Genomic DNA, 20,520 nt, shown 5'->3' on the forward strand with positions numbered 1-20,520 from the left:
TAAAAAGTACAATTTGAATAAATATGTTGGGCTAAGTCTTAAATTGGTGTAGTTTCTTCTATTCTCTATGTTTTAAAAATAGTCTATTTTTTAAGAGCAGTTTTAGGTTCACAGCAAGATTAGGTGGAAAGTACAGAGGTCCCGTATATCCGCTGCCCCTACACAGGCATGGCCTTCCCCACTATCAACATTCTGCACCAGAATGGTACATTTGTTAAATAGACGAACCTACACCAACACATCCTTACCACCCGAAGTCCTAGATTACATATGGTTCACTCTGGATGCTGTACATATAGGTGGAGTTTGACACCGTGTAATGACACGTATCCACCACTGTATCATACAGAGTAGTTTTACTGCCCTAAATATCTTCTGTGTTCCACCTAGTCGTCCCTCCCTTCCTGAGAACCCCTGACAACCAGTGATCTTTCTCACTGTCTCTGTAGTTTTGTCTTTTCCAGAATGTCTTAGAGTTGGAATCATATAGTATATAGCCATTTCACATTGGCTTCTTTCACTTAGTAATATGCATTTAAGTTTTCTTTATGTATTTTCACGGCATGGTAGCTCGTTTCTTCTTAGTGTTGAATAACATTCCATTCTCTGAATGTACCATGTTTCATTTACCCATTCACCGGATAAGGACATCTGGGTTGCTTCCAAGTTTTGTCAATTATGAATAAAGCTGCTATAATATAAACATCTGTGTGCAGGTTTTTGTGTGGACATAAGTTTTCTACTTATTTGAGTAAATACCAAGGAGCCTGATTGCTGGATCATATGGTAAGAAGATGTTTAGTTTTGTGAGAAACTTCCAAAATGTCTTCCAAGGTAGCTTCACCAGTTTGCATTTCCACCATCAATGAATAAGAACTCTTGTTTCTCCACATCCTCACCAGCATTTGGTGTTATCATGTTTTGGATTTTTACCATTCTAATAGGTAGTGGCATCTCATTGTTTTTTTAACTTACAATTCCCTAATGACATATGATGTTGACCATCTTTTCATATGCTTATTTGCCATCTGTATATCTTCTTTTGGTGAGGTATTATTCTATATTTTTTACATAATAAATGTAAATACATGCCAATTTTTCAAACAATACAATAGTTTACAAAGTAAAAATTTGATGTCTCTCTCCCTCAATTTCACTACCCAAAAGTAATCACTTGGTCTTCCTTCAAGACATTTTTCTATTCATTTACATATCTACATATGTATATTTTTATACACTCATACTGTTTTTCTTTTAATAATATTTAGGGAGTTACTATTAAAATACATGTTAAAGTTACTTTACTTTATCTTGGAGATCTTTCAAAGTCAGTAATAGATGCAAAATATATCAGATGATGAATGTGCTGTAAACTAATTAATCAGTTTCTTAATGAAAATTTAGGTTGTTTTCTTTCTTTTTTTAATCTTTAGGCAATTCTGTAATGAATCACCTTGTACATATACACATCTCTGTACAAAAATGCCAGTATTTCTGTGGATAGATTCTTAGAAACGGAATTGCTGAGTCAAAGATTATATAATATAACAACACGATAGAAATTGTCCTCAAACTGCCAAACTGTGTGCACAAAAGAGGCTGTTCCAGTTTACACACCATCACAGCTCAGTGTCCAGAGAAGCCTTAGGAGTTCCAAATAGGTATCTGGGGTTATCTGGGGGAAAGAAGGAGTAAGAAACAAGCTGGGAGGGCACGCTGCAATCTCCCATCCTTTTCAATTAGAGCACATCTGCTTTGACCAATATTATTTCTTGGGCTTAGTTTAAAACTCCTCTTGAGGAGAAGTTCCTGATACTAAACATCTGAAAACCATTGAAATAAAAAATTACCTCTTTTGAACACCAACATTATTAACTGATTGGTTACTTAGGAATGTTCTCAGGTGCAAGTAAACAGACGATCCAATAACAGCAGATTGAATTAGTGAGGGAACATTTTTCTCACATATTAATAACATAAATGCAACTGTTGCATTTGTCTAGTGGCTCAGTGGCCCTTTGGGCTTTTCTGTTATGGTTGCAAGATGGACCACTCCAACTCTAGCATCATGTTTGTGTTCAAGGCAGGATGAAGGGGAGATAGTTTGTATCAGTCACTCTGGCTCTTTTATCAAAAATGCGAAAGCTCTCCTAGAAGCTCTCCACTCTTCCTATAACTCATTGGCTAGAACTGTTTTTCTGCGCAGCTTCTAACAGCTGCAAGGGAGGTTGGGAAAAAACGATTTCATTTTTCCAGCAGTAGGCAAGCAAAAGATAAGCAGTTGGGAGTAGATGGGTTAGCCAGCCATCATGTTCTGCCCTCACGTGCTCACAATAATACAGACTAAGGATGCAATTAGAAATAAGATAGTCCTTACCTTTAAGGTGTTAATTGCAAACCAGTTTTGTTGCATAAATTGGTGCAATAAAAATGTTGTATATCCCAATACCGAAAAATGTAAAGGAGATATTAGAGGCCCAAAGGAGAGAATGGTCAATTCTATCTAAAGTGGGGACAGGTGGGAGGAGATCTGGTAAGACTACATCCCCAAAGTGACATTTAAGCAGTCTTGGAAAATGAGTAGGTGTTCACTGGGTGAAGTGTATTCCAGGTAAAGGGAACGGAGGCTCTGAGGCACAAACCTATGGAGTGCATTCCAGCAACTGCAAGCAGTTCTTCATGACTGAGGGGGAGGTTTGGGGCTAGATAGTGGCAGGGGAGGCCTGATGAGAGATGAGGCTGGAGATTGATGCTGGGGTCAACTCACAGAGGCCTTCTGTGTCCCACAACAAGGATTCTGGACGCCCTTGTGACCTGGACAGTGTCACTGAGTTGTGTCACTTACACCAACTAGAGGAGCCACAAAGGGGAAAGCATGTGAAAAAAGTCCTAAGTACCTGCCTCCTTTGTTGGATTTCCTCCTTTCACCTGGATGCAGCTAGACCTTAATTCCAGAGTGGCCTGCACAGCTGCTAGCCCCATGGAATACTTGTTGGATTAAAACTTGCCACCATCTGGGAGGCCGAGGCGGACGGATTGTTTGAGCTCAGGAGTTTGAGACCTGCCTGAGCAAGAGCAAGACCCCCGTCTCTACTAAAAATAGAAAGAAATTATATGGACAGCTAAAAATACATATATAGAAAAAATTAGCCGGACATGGTGGCACATGCCTGTAGTCCCAGCTACTCGGGAGACTGAGGCAGGAGGATTGCTCAAGCCCAGGAGTTTGAGGTTGCTGTGAGCTAGGCTGATGCCACGGCACTCTAGCTGGGGCAACAAAGTGAAACGCTGTCTCAAAAAAATAAAAAAATAAAAAAATAAAAAAAAACTTGCCACCAACTCCTAGGGGGAGTTACTTTATTTCTCTGGGCCTCAGTTTCTTCATTTATAAAATAATAATTATCTTTTGTGGAACAAAATTTTACTTTTTTTTTTCCCAAAATGTTTTCAGATGCATGATTTGTGAACGTCAGTCTGGTATAAAGGGAAAACAACAAAAAGGCTTTTGAATCAGAAAGACCTGGGTTTGAATCCTGGCTTCCATGTGTTAACAGAGTGTGTGACAACTCCCTGAACTTTAGTTTTCTCATACATATATAAAATAGGGACAATGTACCTATCAGTACGTGATGCATAGTTAGTGCCCAATAAGTTAAATATTTTCATATTAGTTAAAAATTTACATCTACACTATAAGGTAGGTGGAATAGGTCTAATGTTACCCTAAAGTTGAAGATCCAGAGGCTTACAGCCATTGGTTTACCAAAAGAGCAGCCACCTAGGTAAGTGGTAGAAATGGGCTCAAATTCACATTCTGATTCTGAAGTTAGCACTCTTTCCACCAAGCTGGCAGCTTCTTTCCTCCAAGTGATAGGATGGGATTCAGATCTCTATGATGCCTGTCAAGTGAATGATTATATGAATATATTAGACAGCTCAACACCTTCCTCATATCTGAGAGCTCAGGGAGCAGACAGGCCTGAGTTAGCTCGTGCTGTATAATAATTCCTGAATGTGTGGCTGGGAGGCTTTAGCCCTGTGTCTGGCTTTAGCATGACCGTAACCTGCCGGGAGGGGGAGCTCATACTGACTCTGTGCTAAGGTTACAGACATCCTGGTGACTTCAAGGGCTGCAGCACAAGGGGGAAGAGGAAGGGTGGGGCTTCCCTTGTTATGGGTAATGACTACACGGCTTTCTGGGAAGCTTGTAATAACGCAAATGTTAGGAAAAAGACTGTCACTATTTAAAAAAAAGATGGGATCATGAAACAGAAAGAAATGACCTTTACCAAGAGGAAGTAGAAAGAAAAAAAGAGGAAGTGGCTAGAGCAAAGGAGACAGAAGGAAATTTGGCACAACAGGGTAGGTTTTGTTAATGCTGCATTTTTATTTAAATAGAAGGTAGACAAATAAAATATTTTTAGACTGGTACTGTAGGAAGATAAGAATGGAATACATACTTTAAAGAAATATTCTGAGAACAGAATTAGCATGTGTCCTCCTAAGAGTTATTTTCTATTGTGTCTCGATAAATATTAACCTGCTATATAGCCAAACTCTGTGTTAGACACTAGGGATGTGGAAATGAACAACTGGGCTCCTGATCTCAAAGAATGGTCAATACAGCAGAAGAGACAAATGATCAGGCAATTCCAGGAAAGGCTGCTACATTCTATGTAATTCTTGCTAATGCAGGACAGAGAGGGAAGCTCTTAAATCACATTGGGGGCAAGGTCAAGAGATACTTATGATAATTATAGATAATTTTTTGGTGAGCACATACCATGTTTCAGGCAAACTGCTAAGTGCTTTATGTGGATTATCTCATTTGAGCTTCATCATAATGTGGGTACTATTCTATTATTTTCATTCTGTATGTATGAAAACAGAGAGGTGATGTGACTTACTCAAGATCATTCCTAAGTGGTGGGGTGACGTTTTTCCTAAGTAGAAAACTTAGGCTAAGTGAATTAAAAAAAAAAAAAAAAAAAACACCAAGTCTGGGTGTGGTGGCTCACGCCATAATCCTAGCATTCTGGGAGGTTGAGGTGGGAGGATTGCTTGAGCTCAGGAGTTCAAGAACAGCCTGAACAAGAATGAGATCCGGTCTCTACTAAAAATGGAAGATTTTAGCCAGGCACCATGGCACAGGCCTGTAGTCTCAGCTACTCGGGAGGCAGAGGCAGGAGGATCGCTTGAGTCCAGGAGTTTGGGGCTGCAATGAGCTACAATGAAGCCACTGCACTCTACCCAGGGCGACAGAGTAAGACTCTGTCTCAAAAAACAAAACACCACCAAAAAAAAAAAACCACACAAACAAAACAGAATTGAAAGGGAAGAAGGATGGTGAAAAGGGGAAATGGGAGAGGATATTCTGTGCAGAAATAACAGTAGGAAAGAGTTTCGTCAGCAAATGAGAGCAGGCTGCAACTGAAGAATCACAAGTTGTTTAATGTTACTGGAGTGTTCAATGTATGTGGGGGAGTAGAAAGAATTGAAGCCTGGATAATAGGCATGGGTCAGATCACAATGGGCTGGCCATGTTCTGCAAGAGTTTGGACTTTATTCTGACATTGCTGAAGGATGAAATAAGGAGAACATAATAACGATGATGATGATGATGAAGATGATAATATTGTGGTAGGCTGAACAATGGTCCCCTAAAGGTATTCATGTCCTAATTCCTGGAACCTGTGAATATACTGCCTTACATGGCAAAAGGGACTTTGCAAGTGTGATTAAGTAAAGATTATCCTGGATCATCTGGGTTGGGTCCAATGTAATCGCAAGGGTCCTTCTAAAGAAAGGCAAGAGGGTCACAGTCAGAGAAGAGAAACAGAGATGAGAGAGAAAGAAGGGGAGTGGGGAGAGAGAGAGATGATTGGAGCATGCTATGCTGCTGACTTTGAAGACAGAGGAAGGGGCCATGAGCCAAGGAACGCAGGCAGCCTCTAGAAATTGGAACAGGCAAGGAAATAGATTCTCCTGCAGAGGCTCCAGAAGGAACACAGCCTTGCTATAATTTGATGTTGGCCCCATGATATTCCTTTTGAACTTCTGACCTCCAGAACTGTGAGATAGTAAATTTGTTAAGCCACTAAGTTTGTAGTAATCTATTATAGCAGCGGTAGGAAGCTAATACAATTATACCCATAATTTAGTGATCATCTGTTCTGTACAATGTATCTGATCTACATTAACCCTAACCCCAGGGCCAAGATCATGGGTGTTCAAGCTGTATAGCCACACGGGTGTTCAAGCTGTATGGCCACACAAGCCATGCTTAGGAAGTGCCCGACACTTGGTTTAATGCCCTGCTGTTGTCTTGATTCTTAATAATTATTTAACAAGAGGCCACCCTGCCTTTTTATTTTGCACTGGCCCCCATAAACTATATTTCCAGTTCTACTTAATCCTAAAATCAATCCTGAAAAATAAAGGCATACCGACTTTATAGATGAAGAAACTGGGAATCTCAGAGAGGGAGTATAACCCAGTAATAAATACCTTGAGTCAGGGTATAAATTCTGCTACTTACTAGTCATGGCCCAAGGACAAGCTTACAAATTCCTCTGAGCCTCAGTTTCTTCTTTTGCACAGTAATTATAATATATATCTTGTAGAGCTGTCATAAGGAGTAGAAATAATATATATGAAGTACCTACATGATGTGGGCAAATTGTAGAGACTCAGATGGTAGCGCTATTGCTCGAAGTCCCAGACTTAGTAAGAGTTGAACAAGGATTTCATGCCTATACTTTTCCATTTTTTCCCTGATTTGCATTTTGGAAGATAATTCTGGCAGAATATGGATTGAGGGAGTATAAGACTAGAGGCAGCAAGTCCAGTTCAGAAATTGTGGCAATGTAGTAGATAACTTCCGGAAAGACTGTCCATCTCATGCCATCTTTTTTTTTCTTTGATAATTGCCTCTAATACATAGGAGTCATCCTCCAGAATTGCATCTCCAACACATGACTCAGCTTCCCCCACCTTCTTAATCTGTGTTTGTCCCCAGATTCTCCCAGAAATTTGATATTTTGAACAGAGAGATGCAAAGGCTGAGCGTTATAAGAATAAAATCATATTTGTAGCAGACTCTCCAGAGAAGGTCCAGGGCAACCTGCTTGCTGCTAAGGTCCCTGGAGCTGACCGGAAGCCTGCCTTTTCACAGTGATTGCTCAGTTTCTCCTTCCATACCATGCACTTATCCATTCAGTAATCTGATCAGGCATGGTGGCTCATGCCTGTAATCCCAGCACTTTGGGAGGCCAAGGCAGGAGGATTACATGAGGCCTGGAGCTCAAGACCAGCCTGGACAACATAATGAAACCCCTTTTCTACAAAAAATAAGAAAACTTAGCCAGATGTTGTAGCACGTGCCTGTAGTCCTAGCTACTCAGGAGGCTGAGATAGGAGGATTGCTTGAGCCCAGCAGTTTGAGGCTGCAGTGAGCTATAATCATGCTGCTGTGCTCTAGCCTAGGTGACAAAACAAGACCCTGTGCCAAACAAACAAACAAACAAACAAACAACAACAACAAAAAAAACACCTTGTTCATTTCCCTTCTAAAGTGACAGAGTTGCAACCAATAGAACCCCAACTAATATATGTAATAATGCCACAATTATTGGGAGAAATAGTGAAAACAATCGAATTAGTGTACTAGATTTGGGGTGAAGAAGATTCACATTTAGAGAAATATAAGTTGAGGAAGAAGGAGTTTGGAATGACTTCTGGGTTTCTGACTTGAGTGACTGGGTAGATGTTGTTATAATCATAAAGATAGGGCATACAGGGCTGGGTGTGGTGGCTCATGTCTATAATCCCAGCACTTTGGGAGGCCAAGGCAGGAGGATTGCTTCAGCCCAGGAGTCTGAGTTTACAGTGAGCTATGGTCATGACACTGCACTCCAGCCTGAGCGACAGAGTGAGATCCTGTCTCAAAAAACCCAAAAATATCAAAAAAGCTGGGGGGGAGGGTGGATATGGGAAAAGAATGAGGTGTTGGAGAGAGAAATAAGGGGTTGGAGAGGGAAATACTGGACTTGAGGTGCCTGCAGCACATTCAAGTGGAGATATACAGTAGGAATTTAGATATGTACATTCAGAATTCAGGAGAGAAGTCTAGCCTGGAGATAAACATTTGGGAGTTTTCAGCATGTACATAGTCATTACTGACATAGTGAAAAAAGAAGAATCTAAGAATGAAATCCTGAAGAATACCAATGTCCAAGAAGCAGGTAAAGGAAAAGAATCTCTCAAAGGAGATGGAGAAGGAATGTCCAGAGAGGGAGAGGCAGAACCAGGAGAAGTGCCAAGTGAAGAGAGGATTTGAAAGGGATGTGTTTAAATCAGTTCAGCATTCTTACCAATGCCCTCTTCATCCATGCTAAGGCTGCTACAACCCTATCAAACACGTCTGAACTGTGTTCCCCAAACCTAGGGAATTTCGTTAAGCCCCATCTTCTACCCTTTGCTTTGATCCCTAGCAAAATTCTCTGGCCTCTTTGGATTGACGACTCAAAATGACATCCTAATGGCCATTAAAATATTGTGTTTACCAGCAGTGAAAGAAATGCAAATTGCAATAGCCTGAGATTGTTAAGGTCCTATTATACGCCTACACTATTAGTACACATGAATAAAGCAACAAAGCCTTATGTTGGCAGAGGCTGTGGAAAGGCAGGCAGGCATGAACTTTCCTAGTGGCATTTTACGTACAACCTTCCTGCAGAGTAACCAGGGAAGCAGTACAGAAGCTGTATGTGCCCTTTGTTCCACTTTGGAACATACCTCAAGGAAATAAGCTAAAGGAAAAAAGTTGTAAGTGGTACAGATCCTAGCCCTACCATTTAAAACAGCACGAAACTGGAGATAATCCAAGTCCTCAGCTTTAAATTAGTTCTTAAACAATGTCAAACTACCTGATTTGGAACACTGTGTGACCGTTAAAAATGGCAGTCACGTGGCCATGGAAATGTATTTATGAAATAATGTTAAGTGAAAAAAGCAAAGCACATCACGTGTTGAGGAGGGTGCGGAGAAATTGGAACCGTCATCTATTGTCAGTGGGAATATAAAATGGGTGTGGCCACTTTGGAAAACAGTCTGACATTTCCTCAAAAAGTTCAACATAGAGTTATCACTTGACCCAGGGATGTCACTGCAAAGTATATACTCAAGAGAAATGAAAACATGTGTCCATACAAAAACTTTTACACAAATATTCAATTTGATGAATGGATAAACAAAAAGTGATATATCCACACAATGAAGTATTATTCGGCCATGAAAAGGAATGAAATACTGTCACGGGCTTCAGCATGGATGAATCCTCAAAACGTTACGCTAAGTGAAAGGAGGCAGTCACAAAAGACCACATATTATACCACAGCATTTATATGAAATGTCTGGAATAAGCAAAGAGAGAGAGACAGAAAGCAGATTAGTGGCTGCTTAGGGCTTAGGGGGTATAAAGGGTTGGAGGACTGGGGGGTGATGGCTAAAGGGTACAGAGTTTCTTTCTGAGGTGATAAAAATGTTCTAAAACTGATTTTTATGATGGTTGTACAACTCTGTGAATATACTAAAAACTATTGTTGTACACTTTAAAATGGGTAGATTGTATGGTATGTGAATTATATACCAATGAAGCTGGTACAAAAAATTTTTTTAAATAATTGAACTGTACTTTTACAGTGGGTGAATTTTATAAAAATACATATAATTATATACATATAAAATATTTCAATAAAGCTGTTTTTTAGAAAAGCAAAGTACAGACTGGTTGCTGCTTTGTGTGCATCTGTATTTTTGTAGAACAAAGCCTAGAAGAGATGGAGAGTCAGTTAAGCTACAACAGAAAGGCACCAGATTTGGAATCTAAAGGCCTGGTTCCATTCCTCATCCTGCTATTTACTAACCGTATGATCTTGTCTGAGCCTTAGTTCTTCCATGTGTAAATTCGGGATATTATTTTCTACCTCACATGGTTATTTTGAGGCATAAATGTTTAGTGGGTTCATTTTCTTGCCCTTTAGGATTCCTCAAGCATGAGGTTAAAACAACGTGGCAGTAAAGGTGCGATACCATATGTGGAAGGGATTTGAACGTGAAATCTTCCATAAGAGAACGAGATGGTCTGGATCCTGATTCTATACGTCCAGCCTAGGAATCAATGTCAGCGTAGCCTCAGCCTCAAAAAGAAAAGACCCTCCCCATGCCTACGTGCTTTGAAAAATGCTTTTTATAACTGGCTGTGTGAAAATTAAGAAAAGCTTGCCATGTTCTGAAAATGTACACTAATTTTAAAGGTAATTTGGGGGCGACACAAAGGAGTTAAGGTGTGTTAATGCCAAGTTACCATAGCAACATGCTCTGCTGCTCTATCCTTCCCAATCCTGGGCCTACCCCAGATGAGATGATGAGCCCAATGAACACCAGACCTAAGCCAGTGTGTATGAAATTACTTTCTCCATATGCAGACAGGGGAGACATTCACATTTTCCCACAAATAATGCTTGAAAGGAGAAGCCCTCTGAATTTTTACAAAATGATCTCTCTTCTCTTTAGCATCAGAATCAAGACCCTATACACCTGTCACAACACCTGGTGTGTGGTAAGTATTCCATCTATAGTTATGTAATGAATGACTGATCAGAATTTACCTAGAAGTCCAAGGTTGGCATAGAACACCATAGTTTATTAATAAAAAGAGACTACAAAATTACACGCCAGGAATTTCAGAAAGAAGATCTAAATTCATACTCCACATAATTTGGTGTCTGTTCCAAGCCACACAGCATTTTCACATCTGTGTCTGCCCCAATTATTAAATTTCTTCAGGCCATAGCAAATTCCCCTCAAACATCACACTTACTATTCTGAAAGCACACAGTGTGACTCCGCCAGTGTTATTCAACGTGTTACATTGCACACGTTTTCAGACCCATTGTGGGAACAGTGTGTGCAAAAGGCTGCCTCACGAACGTGCTGTCCTCCACCCTTCCGAGTTCTTGGCCTGACCTCCACAGAGAAGGAGCCTGACCGGGCCTGCATCTGGGGAAATCGTTTCCTCCTCGTCATGGGCAGAGGCAAACATCCCGAGTGCCAGGAGGGCTGCTTTTGAAATCATTCCTGTGGGATGGGAAGGCCTCCCTCGACTCCAGGAGCCAGGCTCACAGTCCCACCACGGAGTCAGGCTTGGAAACGGGTTCCAGGCTCAAGATAAACTTCCCATCTGCTCCTCCCTTACTCCAATATTCTCACACTTTTGGCACAACATCTGGGTCCCTTCTCTCCTGGAAGACATTTCCTTCTTGTAATCTCCTCCAAGGACTGTATGAAACCCCTGAGGTCAAAGGAGAAGAACAGAGAGGTCTCCTCCTCATCGCCAGACTTGCAGAGAGCTGCCTCAAACCAACAGCAATCACAGTGCCTACTGACTACTGAGCACGGGCACTTTGCAAACATTATTTCAGTTAATCCCCAGCAGTCCTGGAAGGCAAAGATTTTTGATTCCCATTTTGTGTTTGAGGAAATCAAGGCACAGAGATCTTATAATCAGTTAGTGGCTGAGCCATTATTTAAACTCAGGTCTGACTAGATGTATGTTTACATCTAAAATAGCTAAAAACAGCAAAAGCAGTAATAAACGTTTGCCAATACCATTCGACATCAGAGATTTTGGGGAGAGCCAAGGAAGAAAAACCTGGCTTGAACAGCACCCTAACAACACTTAGGCCTTAATAATACTAATTTTAGACCATAATCGTAGTAGCATATGTGTTGTGGTTGGTGGCAGTCGGAAAGGACTGAGCAGGAAATACCAGGACCCAGATTCTGGCTGGTTAGGAAGATTAACAGATACCAGGGGTGGCTCTGTTTCTAAAGCTCTTTCCTTCCTCTCTCTTTCCATCCTCGCAGGCCCATCTCCTCTGTGACCACCCACATGATCCCCGGCATTAATTCCTTGCTCCATGCTCCCATTGAACTCTTTTGTGTCTCAGTTATAGCACTTCCTTATCACATTTTACTTTAGTATATATCCCCTTACCTGGCACCTTGAGGCCAGCACCTGTGTCTTAGTCATCTTTGTGCTCAGCACCTTGAACAGTTCATGGTAAATAAAGTCTCAAGTCAATGTTGCTACTCAATAAATCATGACCTTCTCCTAGTCTGTTTGCCAATTTTCAACCAGTATCCTCACTTTCCCTACATCCTAACTTGGATGGGACTGAACATTCTTATTGGCTGCACAGCATCTGAGCCCCCTTCCTGAGTCTGGGGAGACTGCCATTGCATAAGGTGTGCTGGGAGGTAGAGCATGCCTTCCCCTTATGGAAGTTGGAAAAGAGGTCAGACAGTTGCTCTTCTGGGTCTCTGGCAGCCAGAGCACAAGTATATGACCTAATCTTGGCCCAGCTGATATTACTGTTTAAGACTTTGAGTTTTAAGCAAATGACCCAAGAAACCGGGACAGTTTAGAATTTGTGCTGGTGGTAGTACTGGTGTCCACTGCTCAGTGAGAGAGGCAGCAGCATTTTAACCAGGATGTTTTTGTGATATGGTCTTAACTGTGGTTCTTTTTCAGTTCCTGTCCATTTTCCAAACTTGATTCTCTAGCCTTCCTGTCAATTCTATGATCTTCCCCATATTTCTCTAATAAACTCCTTTTTGATTAAGGTAGCCAGAGTTAGCTTCTGTTACTTACAACCAAGAGCCCTGGCTGATGTACACGACGGCCCTGCAGTGTGTGGTCCTGGATCCTGGGAAACCAAACACCAACAAGTAACTTCTTCCTGATGCAAACCCAAGGCAGAGGTACAGGATTACCTCTTAGTTTGCTGTACTTTTAACTTTTCACGCTCATTATCACATTTCAGCCTTATAACAACTGTAGCTATAGGCAGGTAGGGCAGGTAGTAACACGAGATTTTAACTAAGAAAAGTGAAGCTCAATGAGTATAAATGACTTCCCTGGGCCGGGCGCGGTGGCTCACGCCTGTAATCCTAGCACTCTGGGAGGCCGAGGTGGGCGGATCGTTTGAGCTCAGGAGTTCGAGACCAGCCTGAGCAAGAGCGAGACCCCATCTCTACTAAAAATAGAAAGAAATTATATGGACAGCTAAAAATATATATAGAAAAAAAAATTAGCCGGGCATGGTGGTGCATGCCTGTAGTCCCAGCTACTCGGGAGGCTGAGACAGGAGGATTGCTTGAGCCCAGGAGTTTGAGGTTGCTGTGAGCTAGGCTGACGCCATGGCACTCACTCTAGCCTGGGCAACAGAGTGAGACTCTGTCTCAAAAAAAAAAAAAAAAGAAAAAGAAAAATTAGCCGGGCATGGTGGCACATGCCTGTAGTCCCAGCTATTTGGGAGGCTGAGGCAGGAGGATCACTTGAGCCCAGGAGTTTGAGGTTGCTGTAAGCTAGGCTGACACCACGGCACTCTAGCCCAGGCAACAGAGCAAGACCCTGTCTCAAAATAAATAAATAAATAAATAAATTACTTCCCTAAAGTCCCCAAACTGGTGGTGGAATCCAAACTATAATCTAAATCTCCTGATTTCCAGCCAAAGGCTCTGCATACCTGAATAACACTGAGCAACTTTTTTTGACTTTTTAAAAAAATTCATCCAAAAATATTTATTAAGCATCCATTATGTGCCAGTCACTGACTAGGACAACAGGCTCCTCTATTCTAGGCTCAATACTATTTTCTGAAAAGTACTGAAGTATTAGTATTAATATGTTTATTCATAATACTTTACCTTTGGGAAGCAGTATAAGATCGTCGTTAAAACCTCTGCCAGACTGCTTGGGACCAAACCCTGGCTCCCCTACTTCCTAGTTGTGCGTAGCACACACTGTCAGTGTCCTGCCCATGGCCTCTCGGCCCCCACCTGCACACCCTGACGTCTGCTTACTGAGAACACTTGTGACTCATTGCACACGGGGCCCTTGTGCAAAGGAAGCTGGGATGCCGGAGTTAATGTCCGGAGAAACAGTCCTCAAACAGTGTTAGGTGGAGATTTGAAGAGAAATACCCCAGCTTCCTCACCTCCTGGTGGGAATAATTCTGAGGCATATTTCTCACTGTCTTCCAGAACTTCCCAGCAGGACTGAGCGCCAGTTACCCTCAGTGGGAACGTACTGGATGGCACACACCTGCCTGGCTCCTTCTCTCCACTTCATTTCCCTACTCTCTGACCGGGCTTTCCTGGGATCACTCCCCAAATAAACTGCTTCTACTTTTCTTTTTTTTTTTTTTTTTTGAGACAGAGTCTCACTCTGTCACCCAGGCTAGAGTGCCGTGGCGTCAGCTCAGCTCACAGCAACCTCAAACTCCTGGGCTAAAGCAATCCTCCTGCCTCAGCCTCCCCAGTAGCTGGGACTACAGGCATGTGCCACCATGCCCAGCTAATTTTTCTATATATATTTTTAGCTGTCCATATAATTTCTTTCTATTTTTAGTAGAGATGGGGTCTCACTCTTGCTCAGGCTGGAAACTGCTTCTACTTGAATTCTTTTCTCGGGGTCTGCTTCTGGGGGAACACAAAGTAAGACACAACACGACCTTGGGAATATTACTCAAATAACGTCCTATAAAATGAAGATAATGTTACCTGCCTCACAGAGGCGCATTTACGGCACAGCTTAGCCTGTTTCCCGGCACATAGGAAGCACACAGTGTCGGCCATTTTATGTGCGCAGCACTTTTGGCTTTCAGAGCACTTACCCACATGTTTCACTTCTTCCTTCTCAGTCAGAGGAGCTACATCTCTCGCCACCCCACCAGCCCTGCCTCCCTCCACGCCAGATACTGTTCTTCACGTCAGCCCCGCTCTCCCATTGGCACATCTCTGAAGTGACCAGTCTCCTTCACATATCTGTGATTCGGCCCACGGTGCTCCCCTTGCCTGGTTACACTTCCTCCTCCCCAGGGTGATCTCCTGCCTCTCTCTTAAGCCTCCACCAGGTTTACCTCTTCTAGAAAGCTTTCTCCATTCTCCTGCCTTCCTCTTTTGCCCACCACAAACACACACACACACACACACACACACACACACACGGGGCATGCAAGGAGAGCACCTTACCCAGGTGAGCTTCTATCACTGTAGATCATCTAGAACTGTGATCATTTGCTTTCTTACCTGCCTCTTTCACTAGACAGTGAGCATCTGTCTGTGGCAGGCACTATATCTTTTATTTCTGTATTTCTGGTGTATAGCCTAGTGCCCGTCTCAAAAACATTTAAAACTATTTTTTTAAAACAAATAGATTAAGGCCAGGTGCAGTGGCTCATGCCTGAGCACTTTGGGAGGCCAAGGAAGGAGGATCGCTTGAGGCCAGGAGTTCAAGACCAGCCTGAGCAAGAGTGAGACCCCGTCTTTACCAAAAATAGAAAAATCAGCCAAAGTTGGTGGTTCATGCCTGTAGTCCCAGCTACTCAGGAGGCTGAGAGGTAGGAGGATCACTTGAGCCAGGTAGTCTGAGGTTGCTGTGAGCTATGACCATGCCACTGCACTCTAGCCTGGGAGACAGAGCAAGACCCTGTCTCAATATAAATAAATAAATAGATAGATAGATTTAGAACTACCTTTGAGGCAAGGGTGTTATCTTTATGTTGTAGTTGAGAAAACAGAGGCTCAAAAGTTTAACTGACTCCATTCAAGTTCATGCAATTAATACACGGCAGAAGAACAAGAACCCAAAACTGATCATTTGGCTTCAAAGTTGAACATTTCTTCTACAACATCACAGCTGTGGGATTTTTGTGATAGAGTTTCCCTTCGTGTCTTTCCCACTCTCATATCCTCATCTTAGAAAATAAACTCCATCCATAGCCTTGGAAAGAGGGCAGTTTTCCATTCAAAATGACCCAGGCTCTAGCCATGGTTGATTGGCTCAGGAGTGGACATCCAACCAAAAGGAAAGCCCAGTGAGGTCATCTCTCCTGGGAATCCAGAGAGATAGGATCAGTTGGCTCTGGACCTATAAGGTGGCAGAGAATAAGGGCAACTGAGGCTGACATTTTGGGGCTTCTATTTTGGATCATATGATCTGAGGAGCTATAAAAGTGGGTCTACCATGAGAAGCACAGACAAGACACCATGATGTAAGAGAGAGAGAGGTCAGGGAGGGGAGAGAGAGAGATACAGAGAGAAGATCTACAGTTCCTGACAATTTTCCATTTCCATTTCCAATCTTTCATAAAGTCTGACAATTGAGTTCTGTGAGGCACTCCTAATTCTTTATAAAGAAATTTCCTGGCCCTTAAGCCAACTCAGCTGAGTTTCTCTGTCTTGTGACCGGATAGGATTGTGATATTCATTTACTTACATCTTCCTAAGTATAGTTTCCAAGTTCACAGCATACGGATGTGCTAACTTCCCCCTCAGAGTCCACCTGCAATTATGGTAACTGCCAACAGGTGTCCTAGGTTGGTTTTTCTGGACTCGGACACTGATAGAATAGGGCTACGGGATCAGCATGTATGAAGGAAAAGGGAGGAAGCAGAATGGAGCAGAGGAAGAAGTCAAACTGTAAAGAGGGCCTGAGAGAGCCTCCACCAACCCAGCGAGCCCTCCAGAGTGCCCCGTGTCAGGCTGAAATGGCTGGGTCTTTATACCTGCACCTCACTTCACCATTGACATGACTGCCCTGGGAAACACCTAATCTTGGGCAAGGTTGTTCTCTGCATCTGAGACAAACCCTGAAGGAGCTAAGGGCTGTCTGCTAACCACACTCCCCGTGGCAGGGCCTCTAGCCCTTCCTGGAAGGGGAATCTGGACAGTGTATCTCGTTGTCTATGACACCAGGTGAGGGGTATGCCATAATTATGGTCTGAACAACTCAGCTGGTCACTAGTGTGTTCAGTTGAAATCAGTGGATTCATAGTTTGCCACCTAATGATCTGTTTTTGTAAACAAAAATTTTGTCTTGTTTATATTACCTATACATCAACATTATGGATTAAAATAGACCTAATGAATAAATGAAGATTTAATGATAAGTACAGTATTGTGTATTAGTATTTACACAATATGGTACCTTTTCACTATATCTTATGATGATCTCATCTACCTAATGTAATCTGAGCTCTTCTATACACCTCCTTTCAGCCATGAATACAGCACACAGTTATAACTATATGTGAACCTGTTAGAGGGTAAGTTGGATCATGTCACTTCTCTGACCCATAAGGTGCTATGTGATCTTGCCTCCTGTTATGTAACTTCTCTGATCTCATCTCCTATTACTCCCTGCCTTGCTGCATTGGCCTCCATATTCCTTCAGCACGCCAGGCACATTCCAGTTTTATGGCTGTATTAGTTTCCTAGGGCTGACGTAGCCGAGTACCACAAACTGGTTGGCTTAAAACAACAGAAATTTATTGTATCACAGTTCTGGAAGATACAATTCCAAAATCAAGGTGTTGGCAGGACTATGGTCCCTCTGAAACCTGTTGGGGAGAATCCTTCCCCACCTCTTCCTAGCTTCTGGTGGTGGCTGTGGATCCTTGGCATTCCTTGGCTTGTAGCTACATCACTCCAAACTCTCCTCTGTCATCACATACCATTCTGCCTGTCTCTGTCTCTGTGTCCTCTTACAAGGACACCAGCCACATTGGATTAGGGCCCACTCTAATGACCTCATCTTAACTTGATTACATCTGTAAAGACCCTATTTCCAAATAAGGTCACACTTCACAAGCACCAGGGATTAGCACTTCAACATATCTTTTGTGAGGGACACAATTCAACCTACAACAATGGTCTGTGCAGTTATTTTTTCTGCTTCAAGTGCTCTTTCCCCAGATGTCTCCATTATTCGCCTTCTCACTTCCTTCTGGTCTTTACTCAAATGTCACTTTCTCAGTGAGACCTTCCTTAGCCACCTTATCTGAAATTGTAATGTTCGCTCCGCAGCATTTCCTAGTCCCTTTCCCTGTTTTATTTTTCTCTTTAGCACTTGTGATTAGCATATTGTATGTTATTTTCACTTATTTATATTGTCTCTTATCTGTCTCCCCTGGTAGAATGCAAACTCCAGGAAGGCAGGGATTGTTGTGACATTTGTTCACTGTGGTATTGTCAGCATCTAGAACAGAGCCTAGGAGTACTTGTTGAACGTATACACGAATTTCCACGTTCAAAGCCATTCATGGGGTCTGCTCAGAGCTCTAAGACTTCTGCAGCTTCACCAAGGGTCAGAACTTCTACAGACCTTCTTCTACAGTCGCAGGCTTTAACTCCCTAAACGCAAAGCCAGATGTCTCAGTTCGCCATACAGAGGAGTTAAAAGGGGGAACTTAGCCCCAAAGTTCTAGTTGTTGGAACTCTGGTCCACCAAGCATAATTGAAGGAAGAACAAGGCAGTATCTTCCCCATCTGGTCTTTGGTTTCTGGATTTTCCTCCTCTTCATCTATGAAACAGAACAGAAGGAAAGGAATTAGGGCTAGGGAATCGCTATGTTGGCCAAAATGGTCTTCCAATCACAACCTTTCTGTCCACCTGATGGTTTTTCTATCTTTACCAGGCTTCTCTCTCTCTCTCTCTCTCCCCACATATATATATATATATACACACACACACCCACACATATATATACACGTATATATATGTTGATCTATAGTTTTGTGAGGTCCAGTATTATGAGGGCCTTTACATCCAGTGGTTCCTCCAGCAACTGGCACTCACATAACTACTTTAGAATTCTGATATGATGCTTGGGGTTGAAAAAATTTCAGCTTATAATATTTGGATGGTTAATTAATTAATCTTTTTTTTTTGAGACAGAGTCTCACTCTGTTGCCCGGGCTAGAGTGCCGTGGCATCAGCCTAGCTCACAGCAACCTAAAATTCCTGGGCTCAAGCAATCCTCCTGCCTCAGACTCCCGAGTAGCTGGGACTACAGGCAGGTGCCACCATGCCCGGCTAATTTTTCTATATGTATTTTTAGCTGTCCATATAATTTCTTTCTATTTTTACTAGAGACAGGGTCTCGCTCTTGCTCAGGCTGGTCTCGAACTCCTGAGCTCAAACGATCCACCTGCCTCGGCCTCCCAGAGTGCTAGGATTACAGGCGTGAGCCACCGTGCCCGGCCAGGATTAATATTTAAATGAGTGGACTCAAAAGTAAAGAAGATTGCCCTCCATAATGTGGGCAGGCCTCCAATCAGTTGAAGGCCTAAACAGAACAAAGAACTGACCTCCCCTGAGCAAGAGGGAATTCTTCCAGCTCATGGCCTTCAGACTTGTACTGCAACGTTGCCTCTTTCTCTGTTTCCAACCTGCTGATCTAACCTTTAGATTTCGGACTTGCCATGTGCTATGGTTTAGATATGGTTTGTTTGTCTCCACCAAAGCTCATGTTGAAATTTGATCCCAGGGTGGTAGTGTTGGGAGGTGGGGCCTAAAGGGAGGTGTTTGGGTTATGGGGGCAGATCCTTTATGAATGGCTTGGTGCTATTACCCCGTTAGTGAATTCTTGATCTCAAGAGACTGGATTAGTTCTCAGAAGAATGTATTAATTTCTGCAAGAGTGGATCATTTTAAAGCCAAGGCACCTCTCAGGTTTCCTCTCTTTGCAGGTGTCTACTACTCCTTTGACCTTCTCCAGGTTGTGATGCAGCATGAAAGTCCTCACCAGAAACCAGGGCCATGCCCTTGAACTTCTTAGCAGAACCATGAGCTAAATAAACCTCTTTTCTTTATAAATTATCCAGTCTCAGGTATTCTTTTTGTTGTTGTTGTTTAACATACAGAATATACATTAGATCAGGTATTCTTCTATAGCAACAGAAAATGGACTGACACCATCTTCCATAATTGCATGAGTTAATTCCCTAAAATCTCTCTGTCTCTGACTTTCTTTCTCTACACACACACACACACACACACACACACACACACACATCCTATTGGTTCCATTTCTCTGGAGAACCCTAATTAATGCAAATATCATCAGCATTTCTTAAAGAACTAATTCTCTTAAACCACAGTGAAACAGAACTTCATGGTGTTTTCTGACAGAAGGCTGACATAATCTGCTTCCTGTGAAAAAGCAAACTCAGGCAGCATGTTTTCCTGGGTCCTGGGGCTCCAGTCATAAAACCGAGAGCACTTATAGAGAGTGGGGTTTTCAAAGGATGTAGAAGATAGAGTTCCAGAGAATGAAGAAACTTGGGTTTATTACTAACAGACCATGCTTAGTCTCAGAAAAAACAAGGTAGAAAAATATTCAAGTTCTCAAATAATCAAGAAACCAAGAAAGAGTTGTGATTCCAGAAGGGAAGAAAGATAATGCCTTTCTTGGCCTCCTGAATAACTTCAGATCAGGGTCTTAACTGAAAAGAACTATTTTCTTTATCTGGTTTTGTCATGGACTAGCTGTGTGAGCTTCAGCGAGACACTTGCCTCTCTGGGCCTTTGTGTTCTCTCTGTTAACAGGAAGCATTTGAATTAATCAGCCTCTGTAGGCTCTTCCAACCACGCTCATCTATGTTGCCCTA

This window comes from Eulemur rufifrons, chromosome 6 (assembly GCF_041146395.1).
Source record: "Eulemur rufifrons isolate Redbay chromosome 6, OSU_ERuf_1, whole genome shotgun sequence".
NCBI lineage: Eukaryota > Metazoa > Chordata > Mammalia > Primates > Lemuridae > Eulemur > Eulemur rufifrons.